The sequence below is a fragment of the Pleurodeles waltl genome, chromosome 2_1, assembly GCF_031143425.1.
Source record: "Pleurodeles waltl isolate 20211129_DDA chromosome 2_1, aPleWal1.hap1.20221129, whole genome shotgun sequence".
Taxonomy (NCBI): Eukaryota; Metazoa; Chordata; class Amphibia; order Caudata; family Salamandridae; genus Pleurodeles; species Pleurodeles waltl.
In genome coordinates, this window is record NC_090438.1 from 697,587,027 (window position 1) to 697,601,528 (window position 14,502).

The following is a 14,502-nucleotide window of genomic DNA, read 5'->3' on the forward strand; positions in this document are numbered from 1 at the left end:
CTCCATAGGGTGCAATATTATCCAATGAGGAATTGCACAGCGGTTCACAACTGCCTACTGCCATGACGCCAATGTCAACAGAATTACCTTACTTTCACCTGTCCCTCCACACAGGACAGGCAGTCGCCATTTCAGGGGAGGGTGCACAGGCCTATCAATAATTGCTGCGTCACAGGATTAATAGGCACATATTCAGAAATGTACACTGTCCCAATACATAATTGCACGATGTGGACTGCTGTTGTGGTTTATTTGTTCAAATTGTGACTGCCTACTCACTCTTCCATCCCTTAGATACCTACTGCTGTGGATGAATAGGAGATGGAGACATACCCCCGTGTACAGACCCCTGGTGGACTTAGCTACACTGGAGTACGGGCACATTATAATCACCTATAGACTGGACACGGTCACAATCACAGAGCTGTTGCCCAGTTGGAGCCTGACCTGATATCAGCTATCCGTCATCCCACTGGGATCTCCCCCTCTTGTGCAAGTTCTATCAGTGCTCCATTTCCTGGCAACTGGTTCTTTCCAAGTAACAGTGGGCTTGGCAGCAGGAATGTCACAGCCAATGTTCTCAATCGTGCTGGCAAGAGTATTGTTTGCCCTTGTAAAACACCTGTGCAGCTACATAGCTTTCCCCCAGGTAGGAGAGCTGGCCACTGTGAAGGCAGGATTCTATGCAATGGGACATGTCCCCAATATTATTGGTGCAATTGACGGGACACATATTGCGTTTGTCCCCCCGCCAGAATGAACAGGTGTACAGGAATCATAAAAGTTTCCCCTCCATGAATGTGCAGATGGTGTGCCTGGCGGACCATTGCATCTCCCACGTCAATGCTAAGTATCCTGGGTAGGTGCATGATGCCTTTGTCCTGCAGAATAGCAGCATCCCAAATGGGATGGCCAACTACAGAGGCACAGGGTGTGGCTTATAGGTGATCCTTGGTCCCCACTTGGTGTATGTTAGTGTATGCCTCTAATGTTAACCTAATAGGATAGTGTGTGGCTAAATGTTGTCCCTCAATACCTGCAGGTGACTCTGACTTCCTAACCTATCATGGCTGCTGACCCCTGTGAGGAATACCAGGACAAGGGCACAAGAACGTTATAATGAGGCGCATGGGCGAACCAGGAGGATCATTGAGAGGACCTTCAGCCTCCTGAATGCCAGGTTCCGGTGCCTCCATCTGACTGGTGGATCCCTGTGCTACTCACCTGAGGAGAGTGAGGATGAGGAGGCAGAGGGTGAAGATGTGGACAACAGAACATCAGTTATCCATCAGTACTTCGAATGACACACAGGTGAGACAGTGCAAATTCACATTTCTATGACTATTGGTGTATTCTGTGTGGCAGTGGCAAGATGGCATTACCCACTTTTTACCTCTACTTACTGTCACCTCTGCCCAGTAGGCTCCTCAAACCACCACCACAGTGCAGCCATCAGGGAGTGCAGGGGCTGCCCAGGAGGCTCCTCCAACCACCACCACAATGAAGCATTCGAACAGTGCAGAGGCTGTCCAGGAGGCTCCTCCAACCACCACCACAGTGTAGCCGTCACCACCAGCAGATGTCATGTAGGCCACCATCCAGGGGCTGCTGTGCAGGCTTCCCCCTCCAGAACCAGTAGGCAAGTCACCCACTTGGGAGACTGTGGCCTTGCACTCCCCAGGACAAAGAAATGGGCATGTTGGCCCCTCCAGAACCAGTGGGCAAGTCACCCACTTGCGAGTCTGTGGCCTTGCACTCCCCAGGACAAAGCAATGGGCATGTTGCCCCATCCAGAAGCAGTGGGCAAGTGTCCCACTTGAGAGACTGTGGCCTTGCAGTCCCCAGAACATAGCAGTGGGCATGTTGCCCCATCCAGAACCAGTGGGAATGCCCCCCTCCCTTTGAGGTTCCTTTCCACTTGCAAAATGATGCCCCTGCAGTGTTCTCTCCGGCTCTGTCGGGGAACATGTTGGGCCTTGGGCTGTGCCCTGTGGCCTTGTGTGCCCTCATGACTTTGGCCTGGGCATTGGCCCTTTATGGACATTTGTATTTATTTGGTTCGTGTGGTAGGTTTTGCTATGCTAATACATTGTTGTTACTCCAACATTTTGGTTCGTGTTTCATTATGCCGTGTGTCATGTGCCATTGGTTTACGTGTGCAGCTGGTTGTGTGTATGGTGTGTGTGTGTGTCAGGTGTGTGTTGTGCGTGTGTTTGTCATTGTTGTTTTCCTCCCACCCTCCCTTGTGTGCTAGGCTGCTGTACTCACTGTCGTCATCTTCGTCAGTGTTTGTGTTCCAGGTGGAGTATGACGTGGAAGATCATCGGGAAAACTTGCAGTTCAGGTTCCATGGCAGCATGGTTCTTCCCTGTGTCTCCAATGGTGAGCCCTTTCACTTCTGAACTCTGTTTCCACCAGGCTTTTGTTGGTGGCGTACCACCCCGGAAAAGGTGGTGGTTTCGTGTGTCTTAATATGATGGGCAGTACTTTGTCTCCCGTCTGGCTGTTGTTGGCTGCCGCCGTGGTGACTGTTATTTCCGCTGTGGCAATTGGTGTGGTACAATGGCTGTCTGTGGGTGTTATCACCGCCATGGTCATGATTAGGAGGTACTTACCCCCAGCCTGTTGGCAGTATTACCGCCACTTTATCACTCACCACCAGGGTCATAATGAGGGCCTATATGTGCCCCAGGCCTGTAAATCAAATGCTACTAGTGGACCTGCAGGATTGTTTGTGCCACCCACATGAGTAGCCCTGTAAACATGTCTCAGACCTGCCACTCCAGTGTTTGTGTGGGAACTTTTAAACTACTATTTCGACCTGTCAAGTTTACCCACTTTATAAACAAGGTGGGGACTGGGAGATTACTGGTCCAGTGCACAGTCTCCCAAATGAACCTATAATATCAAAACAGGTGCACTGTTCCACAAAGGAGAGACATAAAGAAGATGATCCAGTTTGGAAATGGCGAAGCTATACTGAGTAATCTCAGGAGGGCCCTCAACCACCCATTTGGGTGACAGGTATCATCATCGGGCTCACTCCTCGCCAGACTGGTGCTGCAATGCCTGGCGGGCCACCCAACATTCTGGGTGGCACTCAACCGTTATAAAATTGCTAACAACAAGGGTCTGGGAAAGAAACTGAATCAGAAACGGAGAGTATAGAAAAAGAGACAAAACTCTAAAATTGGCTCTGAACCTGAGCCACTATTTTAATGTGATAGAAATTGGGTTCAGGCCAAGATTAAAAGCAAAAAATATATATTAGAGTGTCACTGGAAATAATGTACCGTTACACTCTATAGTCTAGGAAGGTAGTTGGCCTAATCCCATATGGTCAACATGTTTCGCGTCTATGTTTGGTCACTAAGTGATCCGGTGACGCTTCTTCAGGACCCACAAAAAAGCCTTTGATTATTAAACTACTTCTCCTATGTGTCAGTAATTTATCAAGTGCACATCAAGTCACTTACAGTGTAGAAGACAGAGTATGTCTGAGTCAGTCGGTCAGTATAGTCGCCCTGCATATAATCAAAAAGACATAAAACGGTTAGTGCCAATAGTCAATACAGAAAAAGCACAATTGAAAAAAAGTAAAGTGACAACCACCCTTTATCAGTGTGTAGTGCATAAAGATGAAAAGGTTTTTTCGATGCTTACCATCCCATATTAGAGATTGAGCTCCATAGGTCTGCGCTAGCATCAACCAAGAAAAACGAACTAAATGAAAATATTAACGATATGTAATAATGTAGCACCGCATAGTAATACATGTAGACATAACATAAAACAAGTCTGGGTATTTCCGTCTGAATTGTATCACTAGATATGGTATTAAACACATCTGTGCATCAAGATGTATGTGTACCCATTTATAGGGTGTGTTAAAAAAACAATTGTATGAAAAAAATGAATGAACTCTCATGCACTTGATGGAATAGTGTTTAGCCTTAAAGGAATTATTGCGATATGGCTTCACAGTCCTCTTAAAAGTAGGTTATCCTGTCAATGTGCCTGGGTGTTGTTTGCACAAAAACAACTATAGCAGAAACACACCTGTGTTTATCTATGCCTTAATAGACCTCTAATCAAATTGGTATATGCTGCAATCCCCCAAACAGGGGGACCGGTGCATACTGCCACACGTCCATTAATTTTTAAATTGAAAAAATATATATTAAGTCTCCCGAACTTAATCAGTCACGGCTGGCGCCCGGTGAAGATAGAAGCACCATGCAAATAATAAATCAGGCTCCGTGAAAGTTCAATCGGCTCATATGCTCGTAGAGCACAGCAATTAACACCCGATGTCCCCCGCTTACTTTTTTTCGATCCTCAGTCCGTCCGGGAACCTGCCCCCTGCCGCGCGCCTGAAACCGGCGTGTTGAAGAGGCACGGGGTTATTTATGCTGGCGCTGTATAGCGCGAGTCATCCGGAACACACCAGCCGGTAGTTCCGGGTATTAAAAATAGAAATAGGACTAACGTCTCGGCAGCCATCTTACGAAGTTAGTCAAAAACAATCGAGTTATTGTAAAATGTTTTTAAACCCGTCTTGGTACCCATAAAAGACAGGGGGGGTTTGAGGGAGAGAGATTGGGGGTTACTGTGGGGGCCATCTTTTAGTGCCAAAGAATGGTAAAAAGGCCATGGAATAGGACTAGAAATAATAGAGTAACCGAAGATCCCCTATCTTTGTGTGGATCAACAAGTGGTTAAATAAGCAATGGAGAAATTTTCTTATCATAATCAAAAAAAAAAAAATATATATGAATCATTCAAATTGATGGAAAAATATATATAAAACAATAGAAATATATGCATAATGCCCGCTCTGTTAGAATCTTTTAACTAGTAGTTCAGAGACAGTTCAAATGAATAAATGACTGGTAAATGATAATCTGTTACGTAATGTAACTGGAATATGATGACCCTTGTGCTATCAAAAATTAAGGTGTTAATAAATTCCAAGGTATGTCATCATTCAGTCCTTCTTTTTGGGTTTTCAGTCGGAAAACCCATCTCTGTTCGGTCTTGAATAAATAGTTGGGGTTGTTGCTGTCATATCTGGGTACTTGTAGAACTATCCACCACATATCGTCAGGGCCGTGTTTTGCATCCAAAAAATGTGCACTCAGTTTTGTGGTAATGCGGGAGCATCTGATATTGCTCCGGTGCTCATTAATGCGTAATTTGACTGGACGGGTGGTCATTCCAATATATTTTAATTCGCAGGGACAGGAAATTAGGTAGATACACTGTCGTGTATTACAATTAGTGTGTTTGTTCAGATGCCAAATCCCGAAATGATTGAGGTCAATGCTGTCAAGATGTTTAGTGAGGGAACATACATTGCATGTGCCACATGGATGGTGACCCGTCACTGGTGGTAAACTCCATAATGTAGTTTGTGTCTGTGTCTCATTGGGCATACGAGGACGGGTATGCACAAGTAAGTCTCGTATATTTGTTGATCTTTTAAAAGCAAAAAGAGGTTTTTGAATTACCGTCCCTCCACTCTGTAGTATGGTCCATCGTTTATTGATCAACTTTTTGATAGTGTTGGACAATGGAGTGAAAGTAGAGACACACGTCAGACGTGTTTCCGGATCTTTAGGTGTCGAAGTTAACAGGGCCTCCCTATGGTTGTTGCGAGCTCTACCTTCCTAGACTATAGAGTGTAACGGTACATTATTTCCAGTGACACTCTAATATATATTTTTTGCTTTTAATCTTGGCCTGAACCCAATTTCTATCACATTAAAATAGTGGCTCAGGTTCAGAGCCAATTTTAGAGTTTTGTCTCTTTTTCTATACTCTCCGTTTCTGATTCAGTTTCTTTCCCAGACCCTTGTTGTTAGCAATTTTATAACGGTTGAGTGCCACCCAGAATGTTGGGTGGCCCGCCAGGCATTGCAGCACCAGTCTGGCGAGGAGTGAGCCCGATGATGATACCTGTCACCCAAATGGGTGGTTGAGGGCCCTCCTGAGATTACTCAGTATAGCTTCGCCATTTCCAAACTGGATCATCTTCTTTATGTCTCTCCTTTGTGGAACAGTGCACCTGTTTTGATATTATAAGTTTACCCACTTGCCTGGCCCAAACCTTACCTTTTACTATGTAAGTCACCCCTAAAGTACGCCCACGGCAGCTCCATGGGCAGGGTGCAGTGTAGGACATGTACTGGTGTGTTTTACATGTCCTGAGTATGATATACTGTCAAATTATTTTTCCTTATTGCAAGGTCTATCTCTCCCATAGGGTAACATGAGTATTGCCTTGAAATAGCTTTTAAGTGTAATATCCCATTAGGAGCAGGTAGAGATATGAAAATTTGGGGTCTCTGATCTCACAATTTAGAAAAATATATTTTTTGGTGCAGTAGAATTTTTAATTGTAAGTTTGAAAATGCCACTTTTAGAATGTGGGACTTTTCTTGCTTAACTATTATGTGCCTGTGCCTGGCTATAGAATACACGTCTGGGTCGGGCTGAAGGTTGGGCTGTTTGTGAATTCACTCTGGACAGTCACACAAAGGGAGCTGATGTTTGCCCTGCATATCCTGATGGTTCTTGGCTAGATTTTTGGGAGGAGCTGACACTTGGACCTGAATAGGGTTGTGTCTGTTCTTACACAAAGCTGTCTCCAACCTTCTGCAGTGTCTGGGGACAGCGCAGGAAGGACAGGGCCTTGTGCAATACAAGGGCCTTCATTGCAACCCTGGCGGACGGCGGTAAAATGGAGAAATGTTCTGCCAACAGGCTGGAGGTACATTTCCCCATATTATTGGTGGTTTGGCTCAAGCCAAACCGCCAATCTACCACTCAGTCCACCATGGCGGTAACAGCCCCCGGGCTGGAGACTTCAGTCTCCAGCCAGGCAGCTGTCACTAGCCCGCCCGCGGGATTATGACCCCGCCTACAGCCATGGTTTTCGTGGTTTCCTTACCTCCGTGAAAACCATGGTGGCAGGCACGATCAGTGAAAGGAAACTCCTTACTTGTCACTGATAGGGGTCTTACCTGCCCCCCTTCCTCTCCCCCAGTTTCCCCCATCCTCCCTCCCACTCCAGACCCCCCAACCGTCACGCACCTTCACACACCATCGAACACATGCATATACACACTCATACTCAATTTCATCCACGCATGCATACATCCATTCACACACACATCCACACACACTTACATACATACATGCACACACGCATTCACACAATACAACATAGACACACTCACACATCCATACATGCACACTCGCATCCACGCACACACAAACATACACACCCACAACACCCCCACCCCCCCCCGTCGGAGCACCCAACTTACCTGATTTCAGGAGGTCCTCCGACAGGAGACGGGATGGGCACTCCTGCCAGCAGCAGCGTCCACCGGCAGAACACCACTGTGTGCTGGTGTGGCGCTGCTGCCAACATGGCCGCAGCCAGAATTCCACAATCCTTCTTGCAGAATTCTGGCTAAGGTCATAATTTGGCGGACGGGCGGTAGCCGCGGCGACGGTATTTTGGTGGCCATCGCCGTGGCAGTAGGCGTTTTTTACCGCCAATGTTATAATGAGGGCCAAATTATTTTCTTTGAAGTTGGCTACTTCAAAGGTAAACATGGATATAAGTACTGGAACTCTGACCCCACAAAGTTATAACACTTCTAGACTGAGGACATTCTGCCAGGAAGAAGAGCAGGATGTTGTAGGAGGGACTGCGGCTCTGCCTATTGCTTTTTTATGCTGGCCTGCTGATTGCTGCTTCTGTCCTGGTAGTGAAATGTGTGCAGTTTGCTTTCTACCTCCTACTTCTCATGGTTCTCCAAGGGCTTAAACTGAGTTTGATGTCCCTGAGACTTCTAACAGGAGGCAAAGACTTCATCTGCCAGTGCCTGGGCCCTCCTTCTGAGAGTCCTGACTAGCTAAGTGGTGCCAACTCCAGCCCCTGGGTCCTTGGAAGTGTAAGCTGGTGGCCTACTGATGAGCAGCAGCAGACAATCAACACAGGGCCTGTCTCGTGGCTGGAGAATTGATGCAATACCTGTTCCCCCACAGGTCCAACAACAAAGCGGGACTTGATTTTCCACACATTGCCCCCGGGGGTGGGATCAATTTCTCATTGAAGCCACACCACAGTAAGGAGCAAAGGCTGCAAGTCTGGAAATCAATGCATTACTTTTCCAGTGAGGAAAAAAACAATAAATCACCTCCCCTGCCAGTAAGGAACCAAAGCTTCGCCTCTCCTGCGAGGAAAGAATAAATGCATGACCTCTCCTGTGCAGTAAGGAACGGATGTATCGCTATGTTTTTTGCTGCCTCACCTTCCCTGCGGTTCGCATCGTCTTTGTTTTTGATGCATCCTTGGTACTTTGTGCTAAAAGGATACAACCATCGATTCCTTTGGATTAAGACCCATTAAAGCATTTAAAAAATCATGTCTTTGCTTGTACATGTTGGATGTTTGCCATTTAGGTTTTGTTTAATTTAGATATGTATTGGCTATTATTCTAAACTGGTGTGGCATCGTTTTGTAGTGTTTCACGGTGTTACTGTTTGTGTACAAATACCTTTCACATTGCCTCTGAGATAAGCCAGACTCCTTGTGCCAAGCTATGAAGGGGGTGAGTGGGGGTTATTTTAGCTGTGTGGCTCCCTTATTTTGACTAGAGTGAGAGTCAATTACTTGGACAGGGAGCAAACCACTGCAGACCCCATTTCTAACACATCCTACACTAGTTTCTGATTAGGTGAGACTTGATTATTATTTTAAGGTATTGTAATAACTGTTGCTGCCTCCCAGATAATCTCATATAGTTTATTGGGCACTGGGGGACACCAGATGTCACTGTTTATTCATACATAATTTGTTTTAGAATATTATGTCTTTTTGATTGGCCTAGTTGAGACATTGTTATACATTTGTCTTTAATTGAATTATTTTTCCCAGTCTCGCTGATACTTTCTGTTGGAAATGGGGTCTTTGGTTGGCAGTCAGGTTACCCCCTGTCCAAGCAAGGACCCTCACTCTAGTCAGGGTAAAGGAGAATCACACTCAGTTAACCCCCGCTCACCCCCTTGGTAGCTTGGCACAAGCAGGCAGGCTTAACTTCAGAATCTAGGTGTAAAGTATTTGTACCAACACACACAGTAACTCAGCACAAACACTACAAAATGACACAACACAGGTTTAGAGAAATAGGTAATATTTATCCAAACCAAACAAGACCAAAACAATAAAAATCCACTGCACACAACTCAAGTTATGAATTAAAAAACAAAAGGAGTCTTAAATCCTTAGAAAACAGTGCTAACACTGTTAGCGTGAAAAAGTACCTGGGTTCTGTCAAAATAACACTGCATGGGCGAGTGTGTGTCAGAAAAGGCCAGCGATGCACCGATTTCTCACTCGCAAGAGAGACCGTGTGTCGTTCCTCATCCGGCAGGTTGGCATGCATCGTTTTTCCTCTCCACAAGAGAGTGATGGGTCGATCCGGACAGGCACCTTGGGTACGGGCAGACTTTGCATTGTTTTTCCACGCACAGCAAGGTTTGCATCGAAAATCCGGTCACATGGTATCAGAAAACCATGCTATGTGTGTTGCAACGTTAACAGCCTCCGTCAGCGGGTGTTGCGCATCATTTCTCCAGCCAATTTGCGTCTTCCAGCCGCAATGCAGGTGGAGCACAGATTTCATCCGCTAAGCCGCAGGCACATCATTTCTCAGCCGCATCTCGGAAGGTGTGTCAAAAATTTCCCTGCATGGTGGTGTGCGTGGATTTTCAGTCTTGGTCTGCCAGCTTCACCTTTCAAGGGCCCAGGAACTGGATAGGGCACCACTTGGCAGGACAGGAGTCTCAGCAGAGAGTCCAGGTGCTGGCAGGGGAAGTCTTTGATGGCCTTGAGACTTCAACAACAGAAAGCAAGCTCAGGTCAAGTGCTTGGAGATTTCTTCACAGGCAGGAATGCACAACAAAGTCCAGTATGTGTCCCCTTGCACAGGCAGAAGCAGCAACTGCAGGATAGCTCCACGAAGCACAGTCGTAGGCAGGGCAGCACTTCTCCTCAGCTCTTCAGCCCTTCTCCCTGGCAGAGGTTCCACTTGATTTCCAGAAGTGATCTAATTTTCTGGGGTTTGGGTGCCCTCCTTATTCCCATTTCTGCCTTTGAAGTAGGCCTACTTCAAAGGAAAGTCTCTCTTGTTTGGGAGATCCTGCCATGTCCAGGCCAGGCCCCAGACACACAGCAGGGGGTTGGAGACTGCCTTGTGTGAGGGCAGGCACAGCCCTTTCAGGTGTAAGTGACCACTCCTTCCCAGATGGCTCATCAGCATATGCAGAGTACACCCCATCTCCCTTTGTGTCACTCTCTAGAGAGAGGCGCAAACAGCCCAACTGTCAAACTAACCCAGACAGGGAATCCACAACCAGACAGAGCCACTGAACGGTTTGAGCAAGAAAATGCCTACTTTCTAAAAGCGGCATTTTCAAACACACAATCTCAAAAACAACTTTACTAAAAGATGTATTTTTAAATTGTAAGTTCAGAGACTCCAAACTCCATATATCTATCTGCTCCCAAAGAGAATCTACACTTTAATCATATTTAAAGGCAGCACCCATGTTAACCTGAGAGAGAGATCGGCCTTGCAACAGTGAAAACCAAATTTGGCAGCATTTCACTGTCAGGACATGCAAAACACATTAGTATATGTCCTACCTTAAACATACACTGTACCATGCCCATGGGGCTACCTAGGGCCTACCTCAAGGGTGTCACACATGTAAGAAAAGAGAAGGTTTATCCCTGGCAAGTGGGTACACTTGCCAAGTCGAATTGGCAGTTTGAAACTGCACATGCAGACACTGCAGTGGCAGGTCTGAGCCATGTTTACAGGGCTACTAATGTGGGTAGAACAACCAGTGCTGCAGGCCCACTAGTGGCATTTGATTCACAGGCCCTGGGCACCTCTAGTACACTGTACTAGGGACTTACCGGTAAATCAAAAATGCCCATCATGGAAAGCCAATTACATACACGTTTTATATAGGAACACTTGCATGTTAGCCCTGGATAGCAGTGGTAAAGTACCTAGAGTAACTAAAACAGCACACATCGACAACCTAGGAAACCAAGGATGCCAAGTCTAATACTTTCAAATGGGTCCCATGGAGTCTGAAGGAACACCAGACATTATTTTACAGAATACTTTTTTTAATGCTCAGCTATTTTGATTGGACCTGTAGGCCATGGTTATTAGTTCTAAACAATCAATCTTTGCCAGTCTACCTAAGGTTTATTGGACTATTGACCCTAAAGGGACCCCATATGTTTGCCATTTTTTATAAATAGTTGTGGGGCACTTTTGGTTTCATAAAGCATGAATGTACTGTGACCTGAGTGTGCTCCCTGTTCTCTGCTTTCTGTTGTTCTCTAGAAAAGGTCTTGTATTTGTCAGTGCTTACAGGTTTCGGTTGGAAGGTGGTTCATTAGTTGTGTGGCCTGCACAAGTAACGAGTCCGCACACGACCGCCACTGGGAAACAAACACCCCATTGTGGTGCTTGACTCTCATAGGGTAGCGTTGAGAGCAGTCCAAGGCTTACTCAAGGGAGGTGGCGTGGGCTAGTAATCCCCATTCATGAGCACCCAAGCATGACTCTCAATAAATGATTGTCCAGTCTGTGCTTTTTCTTTTGATAAAGTAAAAGTACATTTATTATTCACACACACTACTCAATACTATGCAACAATCTACAAATGTATACAAAGTGATGGAATCACTCTGGGAAAATATTATGTAATCTCTCTGGTCTCCTGAAGGGAGAATATAATCCAACAATCCACATGGCAAAACAATCCCAGTGTCCCCCTTGCAACATTTGAACATTTGACAGTACGGTGAAATGAATACACCTACATTTGCAATTAAATACTTCCATCTTGCCAAGAAGTGTATGTCAGTGTCATTATTCAAATTAGCATAATCAGGGAACATATAGGACCATATTTAAGCAATATAACCATTAGGATTACTTTTGGATTACTCCTAAGTTACCATAAAGTAACAGTTCAATACATTGGGTAATACCAGCCTACACCTCTAGTAAGCACCATTCCACAAGCAGGAACAAAAGTTAATCTAAGCTTGTGCTTCAAACACCAGTCGAACCCTTGGGGGGTTATCTTTCATGTTTCCCACCCTACCTAGGGTGGGGACACCAACCGATGTTGGGGGGAGGCTGCGCTGCTCCTGCAGCTCCCCCTGTCACTGGGCATTCACTTGGTAGTGGCCCCATCTCCCTGGGACCACCACACGCTGTTTTGGGGGTTCAAACTGCGGCACCTGCCCCGCAAATCATGCTGGGGCAGCCGCATAGATGATGAGCGGCTCTCCCGCTGCTGCCTTGGGGATAGCCGCTGTACCACTGCACTGACATTCCTCTCCAGGGGTGCCGGTCCTACCAGGACACCCACACACCACACATGCTCTCCCTCATTGGGGGGCGGCCCAGGGAGCCCACCCCTGGCCTCCCCTGCCGGCTCCCCGCACGGCCAGCACCTCCGGGTGCTGCCGCGGGAGCCGGCCAGCTTCGTGTGGTCTGCCCGCTCCAGCAGGCAGACGTGGAAAGGCTTGCGGCCGGGCGGGCTGCTCTTGGACTGCAGCGGAACTCCCCCCTTCCACTCAGCATCTTCGGGGCCCCGACGGCGCTCCCCGAGGCCCTCCTCTTCTTGGGGCCTCAGGATGGGGTCCGGGACCCTTCCGGGCATTTTTCACGGGGGACGCGACAGCACCCCCGACTTCACTTCTGCTGGGGGCCCCAGGATGGGGTCTGGGACCGCCCCTGGCATTCCTTCACGGGGAGCACGATGGCGCTCCCCGGCTTTCGCTTCTGCTGGGGGGTGTGCAATGGCGCCCTCCCACTCCTCGATCTTCACGGGCCCCGGGATGGGGTCCAGGGCCCCTACTCGCATTTTTGCGAGGAGCGCAATGGCACTGTCTGGCTTGGCTCCGCCGCAGGGGGCCCCGGGATGGGGTCCGGGAACCCTTCACACTGCAGCAGGGGGGTGCGTGACGGCACCCCGCCATCAGATAAAAATGGGCCAGGCTTCACCGGGCTCCGGGATGGGGTCAGGAGCCCCTTCCTCTGCTGAGAGGGGGAGTGCGACTGCACTCCCCTTGCTCCTCTTCCTCCTGGGGCAGCCCCCAGGCCCTGGCCCACCCCGGAGGCACAGTCTCGAGCAGCTGCAGAGCTCCAGTGCTTCGTAGCTGCTTTCCCAAAAGTCAAAGGTCGCCATCCTTTTTCCTGTGATATCTCGGGCCCCCAAGGGCCAATTTTCATCACTCTTGTGTCGTTCGCTCCTGGTGACAAGCCCTTGCCCTGGCCTCGAAGGGTCCCAGATCATAGGGAGACAGTCCCACTGACTCCCTGCGCCAACCTTTCCTCTTGGTTCCCTTTTTTCCTTCTGGGCAGCGCCCTCTCCTTGCGCTAGCCCAGTTCTTCCCCACACTAGTCCTCTGGGGGGGGTAAGAGGGCCAGCTTTGCTGGCCTGGAATCCTTCAGGGGCAGAATCCCTGCCCAAAGGGCAGTCAGGAGGTTCTTCCTTCCAGTTATCCATGACGCCCGTCTGCAGTCCCAGTGTCCAGCAGTGAAGCACAGCCATGAGAGAGAGCTCTCCCCTGTACAGGACCTTTTAAGTGGGGGTGGAAGTATGCAGCAGGTCTGCACCTCTGGCCTATCCAGATGTGCCACATCACTTCCTTTCACCGTCCCCTCGTCTTGCACAATCTTCTGGGATAGCTCAAAATGGCATCCTCCAGGAGTTAGTTGCCACATGTGCTCTGAAAGTCTCAGCCCCTCCTCATTGACATTCCTCGCAGGGCCTCTCCAGCTTGCTCCTGTCATGGAATGACAGCTGGCTGATTGATGCAAGGCCCTGCTCAAGCAACTGGATGGAGCAGTAATTGGCCCTAATCCTGACCCTAGTCAGAGAAAGATGACATCCATGGATGACCCATAAGTGGTACAAATATGCTCTTGTAACCTACTGCGTCATTCTTTTGTTGCAGGTTACAGTGTACTTTGGTGTGACTCTGGTCTCGGGGGACCCCAGAGAACTGGAGTTGCACCCTAGGCTCTCGTTTCCCATTGACATTCAATGGAGTATCCCCACAATGCAAATACCTTAAGCACACTGACATTGGCATTGAACTGAGTGTCCCTACAGTGAAAAGACAGTAAGCACACTGACTCTCCCTCACATGTGTACACCCCTCTCATGAGACCTACTCCAGGTCACCACCCACTCTGCATAGTTCCTCCTGCACCAGGATTACCTAAGCGCAGTTCTTGGGCTGCGCACACCAGGAATCCTGCTCCCACAGCCCTCACATGGGTGCACACCCAGGCGCACCCATGATCACATGTAACCTGCCCGGGGCCTCCTGCCCTTGCTGCGCCACAGCAGCCTTTCCTTAGCACAGCAGCACCGGCGGTA